Raw genomic sequence first — 8,918 nt, 5'->3', positions numbered from 1 at the left:
GAAGCGACTGGACTTCCCTCAAAACCCTTTTGGGAGTGTAGAAGCAGAGCATGATGGGGAAACTCTGGCTGTCCCGGGACAGGACTGGGGTTTGATTCCAAGAACTCAACATGGTGCCTGCAATTATTCATCCCAGTTCTTGGGAATTGGAAGCCTCTTCTGGTCTCTGTCACTATCCCTACATGGTGTGCAAGCAGATATGCAGATAAAGCCCTCATACCATGAAAACAAAGTACGATTCCGTTTTAGAAAGCAGAGTGTGATATTATGAGTACCTACAAGACACTCAAAGATTTTTCTAATCCTGCAAATGTCTAGGGAACACGTCTGTCTCCAGTCAGAGTTGTGAGGAGCTTACGGACAATGTAGGGCTGGGAAGGAGAAGAGAGAGAAGAGGGGACCAGAGGTGAGGTTTTTGTTTGGAAGGACCGATGTGTGAGCAAGCTGCCACAAGAAGAAGGAGTGTGAAGTAAATGTTTACTCGTGGCTTGTTGATTTAAAACCTGAAATAAGGTTGGAGTTGAAAAACAAAACAAAACAAACGAACAAAAACACAAAACAAACCAAGGTGGAAATAAAGGCTGCAGGAATCTGGTTGCCTGACTGATACTCATGTCCAACCTGGGTCCAGCAGTGGCAGTGCATTTAAAGTGCAAAATTCAATGTCTTTGAACTGGAGGCTTTGTGACGGAGACTTTTCTAAAGGAAGGGATGGCACATGTGCTGTTCATTTTCCTGTGACTCATACTAAATGCCACCTACTGGCACTGTTTTTGCCCATGGTTGATCTCCCTATTCCTCAGGATTATGGAACTTCAGTATGAAACAACAGAGCTTCATGCCCATAGGACAGTAGCTTGTTATTGTCTCAAAATAGCTTCTGCAGCCATTAGAGCAACCAGCACCAGGCATGATTACACAGTCATTATGGCTCTCAAGTCAGGCATCTGGAAAGCTCTTTCCAATGACAGACTTTGGCCCCAGAGAGTACCAGAGCCCATTCCCCTCAGGAAATTTGAGTGGCTCTGTCTTGGAAGATGAATTTCCCATGGTGTATACTTATTATTATGTATTATAATAAACCTATCATATATTTTGTTGCTCATTCGGGGGCATAAAGGTATCTGTCATTTCACAGATGCATCTCTGAATCATACTTAATAAGACTGAATCACAGGAGACCTCACTCAAAGGAATGTGGGATAATTACTTTAATGATTTTCTACGGCACAATATAAAGATAATGTTAAAAATTAGTAACTTTATGTTGCATGCCCCAGGCTGACGATATAGTCTTATCTTCTTAGAACTAGAGTAAAAAAATTCACATCCTAAAAACTGAAAATAAATATATAGAGAAAAGCATTCACAATTCTGTAACTAACATAAATATAAATATAGCTAGATCTGAGATGTATTTGCTTCTAACTTTTGAATTTATAATTACATGTATATTAAGATACAGTTTTCTATTTTTTAACACTTTGAAGATTTTCACAATAATTAAAAATGTCCTTAATCACTACATTTTAGTGACTATATATATATATATATATATATATATATAAAATCGAATGCAATTGCTGATTGTATAATTTATTGATTGTATATTATGGGCTACTCACACCCTTTTGCCTCATCATTGAGCTGGTGTTGTAGCACAGTTATTTCCTTTTTTTATTATGGTCCTTGCTGTTTAATTTTGTGGTAAGCATTTTTATTGTCATAATCTCTCTCTATCATGGAGGTGTTACAAACCCTCAATTTATCGCTCCATTTTTCTTGTTTTTGTTTTTATTTAAAAATTTTATTATTTGATCTGGTTGTGGGAGAGTAGGACTACGTGTGTTGTGTGAATGTATGTGCCACAGCACACGAGTGTAAGTCAAAGGTAAAAGTTAGGGAGTCTGTGGTTCTTTTGCTTCACTGTGAGGTCTTGAGGCTAGACTGGGGCCATCCTGTGGCAAGTCCTTGACCGCTGCCATCTCACTGGCTTTGTCTTCTTTATCTTAGCTGAGTTTTCAAATTACTTTATTTTCATCTTCTAAAAAAGGAGATCTCGAATATCTTTGATATATATAATTGCCTGATTCACTTACAGTTTTTAGTCCATTTCCTTACTTCAGAGTGTTTTAAGAGTTCCTTCTTTAAATAGAACAGAAACAATTCATGAATCACATAAGCCACTTTTAATAGTAAAAGTTGATATGAGCAAGATTTCAAAGATAGTAACTATACAAATGATTTTATGACGTTTTAAAGACTCAGTTTTCACATTTAGCAAGAATGCACATTCTCTTCTGTTTGGTATTTGATAGTGAATCACTTTCAAAATATTCTTAACTATTCCTTTATTCTCTTATCTTTCTAGGTGAATGACTAGTGATGACCAGGTCTATGATTCCCATATGCATTTTTAAGTTAAAATGAATATATATTTCTTTAAATATATATCTGGTTTTTATACACTTGTAATGTTACATATTGAGACATTGATGAGGTTCAGTTGTTTAAAACAATTTCCTGGGGCTAGAGAGATGGATAAATGGCTAAAGAGCACTTAGTGCTCTTTCAGAGGATCTAGATTTCATTCCCAGCACCCACAAGGCAGTTCATAAAAGTTTGTAACTCCAGACCATGGGATCCAATACCCTCTTCCTGCTACTGAGCACACATACAGTACATAGGCATACATGCAAGCAAATAAACATAAAAATAGTTTTTAAATGACAATTTCCCAATTTGGCATTATTGGCAATAAGGCAAGTCTCTGTTGCCAGGTCTCTCTGGTATCGAATGTTTAGTTGTGCCCCTAACTTCTACCCAAGAAAAGATGCATGAAATGATGCTGACATGTATGTACCTTATTAGTCAATTCAGTAAGGAACAGCATCTCCAGATACGATAACCTAACATGTCCCTAGTTGTCACCAAAGGATCTTTGCAGGATGTGGTGATTTGAAGGATAATGCTCCCTTGGCTCACATAGGCGCATATACTTGAAAAATTGTTTCTTAGTTGATAGGCTGTTTGAGAAGGGTTAGGAAGGGTTGCCTTGGTGGAGAAGGTGTGTCATTGTGGGGAGGGACTGGAGGTTTCAAAAGCTCGCACTAGGGTTAGTGTTACTCGGTGTCTGAAAATTCAAATGTAAGCGCTCAGCTGCTGTTCCAGTGCTATACCTGCCTTTCTGTGTCCACATTTCCCACCATGATGCTCTTGGACTCACCCTTGGAAACTACAAGCCAAGGCTCCAGTTATATGTTTTATATGTTGTCTTGGTCATAGTGTTTCACCACAACAATAAAACACAAAGACACAAGGCACAACTTCCCTTGCTTGAGAATTGGTAATTTAAACTAAAGTGCAGACTGCATTACGAGGAAGTCCTATTTGATTGACAGTTGGGCTGACGGCAGTTTCCATTATTGCAAGCAATGCTAAGAAAAATAACACAATGCATGTCCCCTGTGCATTTGTGTCAGAGTTTTCCAAGGACACATAGTTGGTATTGACTTTGTGAGGCTATAAAGATTATGCCTTGTTAAACCTGGAAAATATACCAGTAACATAAACAAATTAAACAATTGCTAGCAATGTATTATTTCATTTCACCACATCTTTGGTACTATCTTGTATGTTAGAATTCAAATTTTCTTATCATTTTCCATATATAAAAGATATCTAATGATCATTTTACTTTCTATTGCCATAGTTACTAGTCAGGATGGCTTTTTTAAAGGTATTTTATTAACTATTCTCTTATTTGTCAGTTTTATGCTCATGCACTGTTCCTATTTTGGAATCATTGTATTTATATTAAATATATGTTTTAAAGTATTATTTAAACACACACACACACACACACACACACACACACACACACACACTTTTTAAAAATATCCATGATGCTCTAACTCTTCCCAAACCTCATATTATTAACTCCACATCTGATAGAGGGCTAATATCCAAAATATATAAAGGACTCAAGAAGCTTACCACCAAAACTCCAAACAACCCAATCAAACAATGGGCTATAGAACTAAACTGAGAATTCACAGTAGAGGAATCTCGCCTGGCTGAGAAGCACCTAAAGAAATGTTCAAAGCCCTTAGTGATCAGAGAAAGGAAAATCAAAACAGCCCTGAGACCACCTTACACCAGTCAGAATGGCAAGGCTCAAAACCTCAGGTGACAATACATGTTGGCAAGGATGTGGAGAAAGAGGAACACTCCTCCATTGCTGGTTGGATTGAAAACGTACAACCGTTCTGGAAATCAATTTGGAGGTTCCTTAGAAAATTGGAAATAGACCTACCTAAAGATCCAGAAATATCACTCTTGGGAATATATCCCAAAGATGCCTCACCATGCCAGAGGGTCACATGTTCCCATGTTCCACTATGTTCATAGCGGCCTTATTTGTGATTGCCAGAAGTTGGGAACAACCAAGATGACCCATGACAGAAGAATGTATATAGAAAATGTGGTTCATTTACACAATGGGATACTACTCAGCTATTAAGAATGAGGGCACCCTGAGTTTTTCAGGCAAATGGTTGGAACTAGAAAATATCATCCTGAGTTAGGTAACTCACACCTAAAAGGACATACATGGTATGTTCTCACTAATAAATGGATATTAGCCACAAAAAGTACAGAATACCCAAGATACAGTCCAGAGAATGCAAAAAGGCCAACAAGCAAATGAGAGACTCTCAGGACTCACGGGGGAGGGACCCTATATGAAAGGCCCTACAGTGGAGAGAGGGAACTTACTGAATCCACTTCCAGCAGAAAAACAGGGTATCAAGTGGGGGATGGAGTTGCTATCCCACAGTCAAAGCTCTGACCGTAATTCTTCCTGTCTGGAAGAAATGCAGGGATGGAAATGGAGAAGAGCCTGAGGAAAAGAAGGTCCAGTGACAGACCCAAAGTGGGTTCCCACTCAAGGTGAGGTCCCAAGACCTGACACTATTACTAAAGGTATGAAGCCTTCACAAAAAGGGACCTACCATGACTGCTCTTCAAAAGACCCAACAAGCAGCTGGAAGAGTCAGGTGCAGATATGTGCGCCCCACCATAAAACAGAAGCTGCTGACCCCTCTGATTGAATCAGGGGAAAGATGGAGGAAGCTAAGGAGGAGGGTTACCCTGTAGGAGGACCAACAGTTTCAATTAACCTGGACCCCTGAGATCTCTTAGATACTAGATCACAAACCAGGCAGCATATACCAGCTGAGATGGGTCCTCCAACACATATACAGTAGAGAACTCCCAGGTCTGGGTTCAGTCAGAGAAGATTCACCTAATTTTCAAAGACTGGAAACCTCAAGAAGTTTAGAGGTCTGGTGGGTTGGGTGGGGTGGGACATGCTGTGGAGGGGGGAAGGATGAGGGTGGGGGTAGGGAGGAGGTATGAGACATGGGACCCTTATGGGTGGTGGTTGTGGACCAGGAGGGGAATCAAATCTGGAGTGTAAAAATAAATAAATACAAAGGGAAGCGAAGCCGGAGCTGCGGGCGCCTTCTCGGCCCGCGGTGTCTCAGATTCATTCTTAAGGAACTGAGAACTTAATCTTCCAAAATGTCAAAAAGACCATCTTATGCCCCACCTCCCACCCCAGCTCCTGCAACACAAATGCCCAGCACACCAGGGTTTGTGGGATACAATCCATACAGTCATCTCGCCTACAACAACTACAGGCTGGGAGGGAACCCGGGCACCAACAGCCGGGTCACGGCGTCCTCCGGCATTACAATCCCAAAGCCTCCAAAGCCACCAGATAAGCCGCTCATGCCCTACATGAGGTACAGCAGAAAGGTCTGGGACCAAGTAAAGGCTTCCAACCCTGACCTAAAGTTGTGGGAGATTGGCAAGATTATTGGTGGCATGTGGCGAGATCTCACTGATGAAGAGAAACAAGAATATTTAAACGAGTACGAAGCAGAAAAGATAGAGTACAATGAATCTATGAAGGCCTATCACAATTCCCCTGCATACCCTGCATATATTAATGCAAAAAGTCGTGCGGAAGCTGCATTAGAGGAAGAAAGTCGACAGAGACAGTCGCGCATGGAGAAAGGAGAGCCTTACATGAGCATTCAGCCTGCGGAGGACCCAGACGATTATGATGACGGCTTTTCAATGAAGCATACAGCCACTGCCCGTTTCCAGAGAAACCACCGCCTCATCAGTGAGATCCTCAGTGAGAGTGTGGTACCTGATGTGCGGTCGGTTGTCACAACAGCTAGAATGCAAGTCCTCAAGCGACAGGTCCAGTCTTTAATGGTTCATCAGCGGAAACTAGATGCCGAGCTTCTTCAGATAGAGGAACGACACCAGGAAAAGAAGAGGAAATTCCTGGAAAGCACAGACTCCTTTAACAATGAGCTTAAAAGGCTGTGTGGTCTGAAGGTGGAAGTGGACATGGAGAAGATTGCAGCAGAGATCGCACAGGCGGAGGAGCAGGCCCGCAAAAGGCAGGAGGAGAGGGAGAAGGAGGCAGCCGAGCAAGCTGAGCGCAGCCAGGGCAGCATCGCCCCCGAGGAAGAGCAAGTGGCGAACAAAGCCGAGGAGAAGAAGGATGAGGAGAACATCCCGATGGAGACAGAGGAGACACACCTTGAAGACACTGCGGAGAACCAGCAGAATGGTGAAGAAGGCACATCTACTCCTGAGGACAAGGAGAGTGGGCAGGAGGGGGTTGACAGCATGGAGGTGGAAGGGACCAGTGACAGTAACACCGGCTCAGAGAGCAACAGCGCAACGGTGGAGGAGCCGCCCACGGACCCTGTGCCAGAAGACGAGAAGAAGGAGTAAATGTTGCCTTGTTTTATGTGACCTAAAACTTTTTTTAAATGAAAAAAAAATGTGTTTTTTTGGTTTTAAAAAAAAATAAAATAAATAAATAAATTTTAAAAACTTATAAAATACAGTTGTAGCAAAATATGATGGGGCATGTCTATATTTCCAATACTTGTGAGAATGAGGTGAGAGGGTTGAACACTTCAGGCTAGCCTGAACTGCACAGAGAGAAAATAAACAAAGGAATCTTTCATTTCTGTAGCTGTAAGGTGGTGGCATGTGATTTTAGTTGTACAGATAACTGTACGAAGCCATTTCTAAGTAGTTGAACCATTTTATAAGCCCACAGAAAGTAGACCAAAAAAAAAAATCTCATTGCTGCACATTTTGGTTAACTTTCAGTTGAGTCAGCATTTTAATTCTAAATTATATATAAATTAGTTGTTCATATTTTTAAGTGTTTCTAGAGTGAACATGCTGCATTCTTGAATTGAAAACTTGCCCATATGCTATGTTGTATGAATCTCTTTTGCTCTTGTAGTCGTTGACTTTTTTTCAAATTTGTTTTGAACTGGATCGCTAATGTTTAAGTAATATATTTGCTTTTAACATTTAAAAAGATTCAAGTACCCAGATGCTGTTGGGTATTTGAACTAAGTTTTAGGGTACAATGTCGAGTAAAATCCCTGCATGAAGCGTTATATAAGTGCTAAACAAATGAACTTAATTTTCAGGTTCCCTCTCCCTTCTTGATACTGTTGTCTTGGATCTTAATTGAAAATGAATAGTTGGGTCCGGTCCCCAGCTCCGAGAAAAAGAAAAAAGAAAAAAAATAAAATGAATAGTACAAAGTATTTTTCTATATTTTTTGATACTCCCAGAAATTAAACTTATTTTTTTAAGAATAGTTTCTCAGCCTGCAGAGGCAAGTGGCAGGGCTCACACAGTTCTCTGTGCCCCACTGAATAGATCTGGCCTTGCTCCTCTATTCTGAGGAGACTTTCAGGACCCTAAGAGTGTTCTGCCTCCCTGTAGAAACCTTCAGGGCCCCTAAAACTAACACTGCCCAACCACCCATCCTAGTTAGATCCACTTGCCACCCCAGCTGGGTCTGACACACAACACAGCCTGAAGGATAGGGTCCACTCACAGCACAGCCTGCAGACTGGGTTCTACTAAGGCACAGCCAACAGAGTAGGATACCCTGATTTCCATTGTCTGGCCCATGGATACTCTACCTTCCACAAAACTCTTTCTGCTATCAGCATCATTCAGCCAACATCAGGGAAACCAATTGCCTACAGACAGCATAAAATTACAATCAACAAGAACCAGGGCAATATGGTACCACCAGAGCCCAACTCTCCTGCTACAATGAACCCTGTATATCCTAATGAAACTGAAATACAAGAAGAAGATCTTAAATCCAATCTTATAAGAATGATAGAAGTCTTTAAAGAGGACATGGATAAATCCATTGAGGAAATATAGAAAATATATTCAAACAGGTAGATGAATTAAAAGAGGAAGTAAGTAAATATAAAGAAATTAAGAAAACTCAATCAACAGTTGAAGGAATAAAACTGTCCAAGACCTGAAAAGGGAATGGAAGCAATAAAGAAAACACGAACTCAGGCAATCCTGGAGGTGGAACACCTAGGAAAGAGAACAGGAGCTACCGACATAAGAATCAGTAACAGAATATAGGAAATAGAGTAGAGAATCTCAGGGAAAAAAGATATGATAGGAGAAATAAATATATCAGTCAAAGAAAATGCAAAATCTAAAATGTTCATGACACAATGAAAAGATAAAAACCTAAGAATAATAGGAATAGAGGAAGAAGATTCCTAGCTCAAAGGTCCAAAAATAAAAACCTTCAATGAAATAATAGAAGAATATTTCCTTAACCCAAAGAGATGCATATAAAGGTTAAAAATAAAAAAGGTTAAAGAACACCAAACGGATTGGACTAGAAAATTAGATTCTCCTGACACATAAAAATTAAAATACTAAATATACAGAAGAAAGAATTTTTAAAAGCAGCAAGGGAAAAAAGGCCAAGTAAAATATAATGACAGACCTATCAGAATTACAAATGATTTCTCATCTGA

General features: G+C 40.2%; 1 pseudogene across 1 annotated transcript; it reads left to right on the top strand.

Annotated features, from left to right (window-relative positions):
• The first annotated feature begins 5,493 nt into the window (after window positions 1–5,493).
• Window positions 5,494–6,912, top strand: LOC147999815 (SWI/SNF-related matrix-associated actin-dependent regulator of chromatin subfamily E member 1 pseudogene; annotated as a pseudogene). Its single transcript, XR_015642571.1, has one exon. The product of XR_015642571.1 is annotated as an SWI/SNF-related matrix-associated actin-dependent regulator of chromatin subfamily E member 1 pseudogene (transcript).
• Window positions 6,913–8,918: the final 2,006 nt, after the last annotated feature.

This window comes from Rattus norvegicus, chromosome 18 (genome assembly GCF_021556685.1).
Source record: "Rattus norvegicus strain SHRSP/BbbUtx chromosome 18, alternate assembly SHRSP_T2T, whole genome shotgun sequence".
In the NCBI taxonomy this organism is placed as follows: Eukaryota; Metazoa; Chordata; class Mammalia; order Rodentia; family Muridae; genus Rattus; species Rattus norvegicus.
Note: the sequence above shows the minus strand (reverse complement) of the source record. Positions and strands in the feature narration are given on the sequence as shown.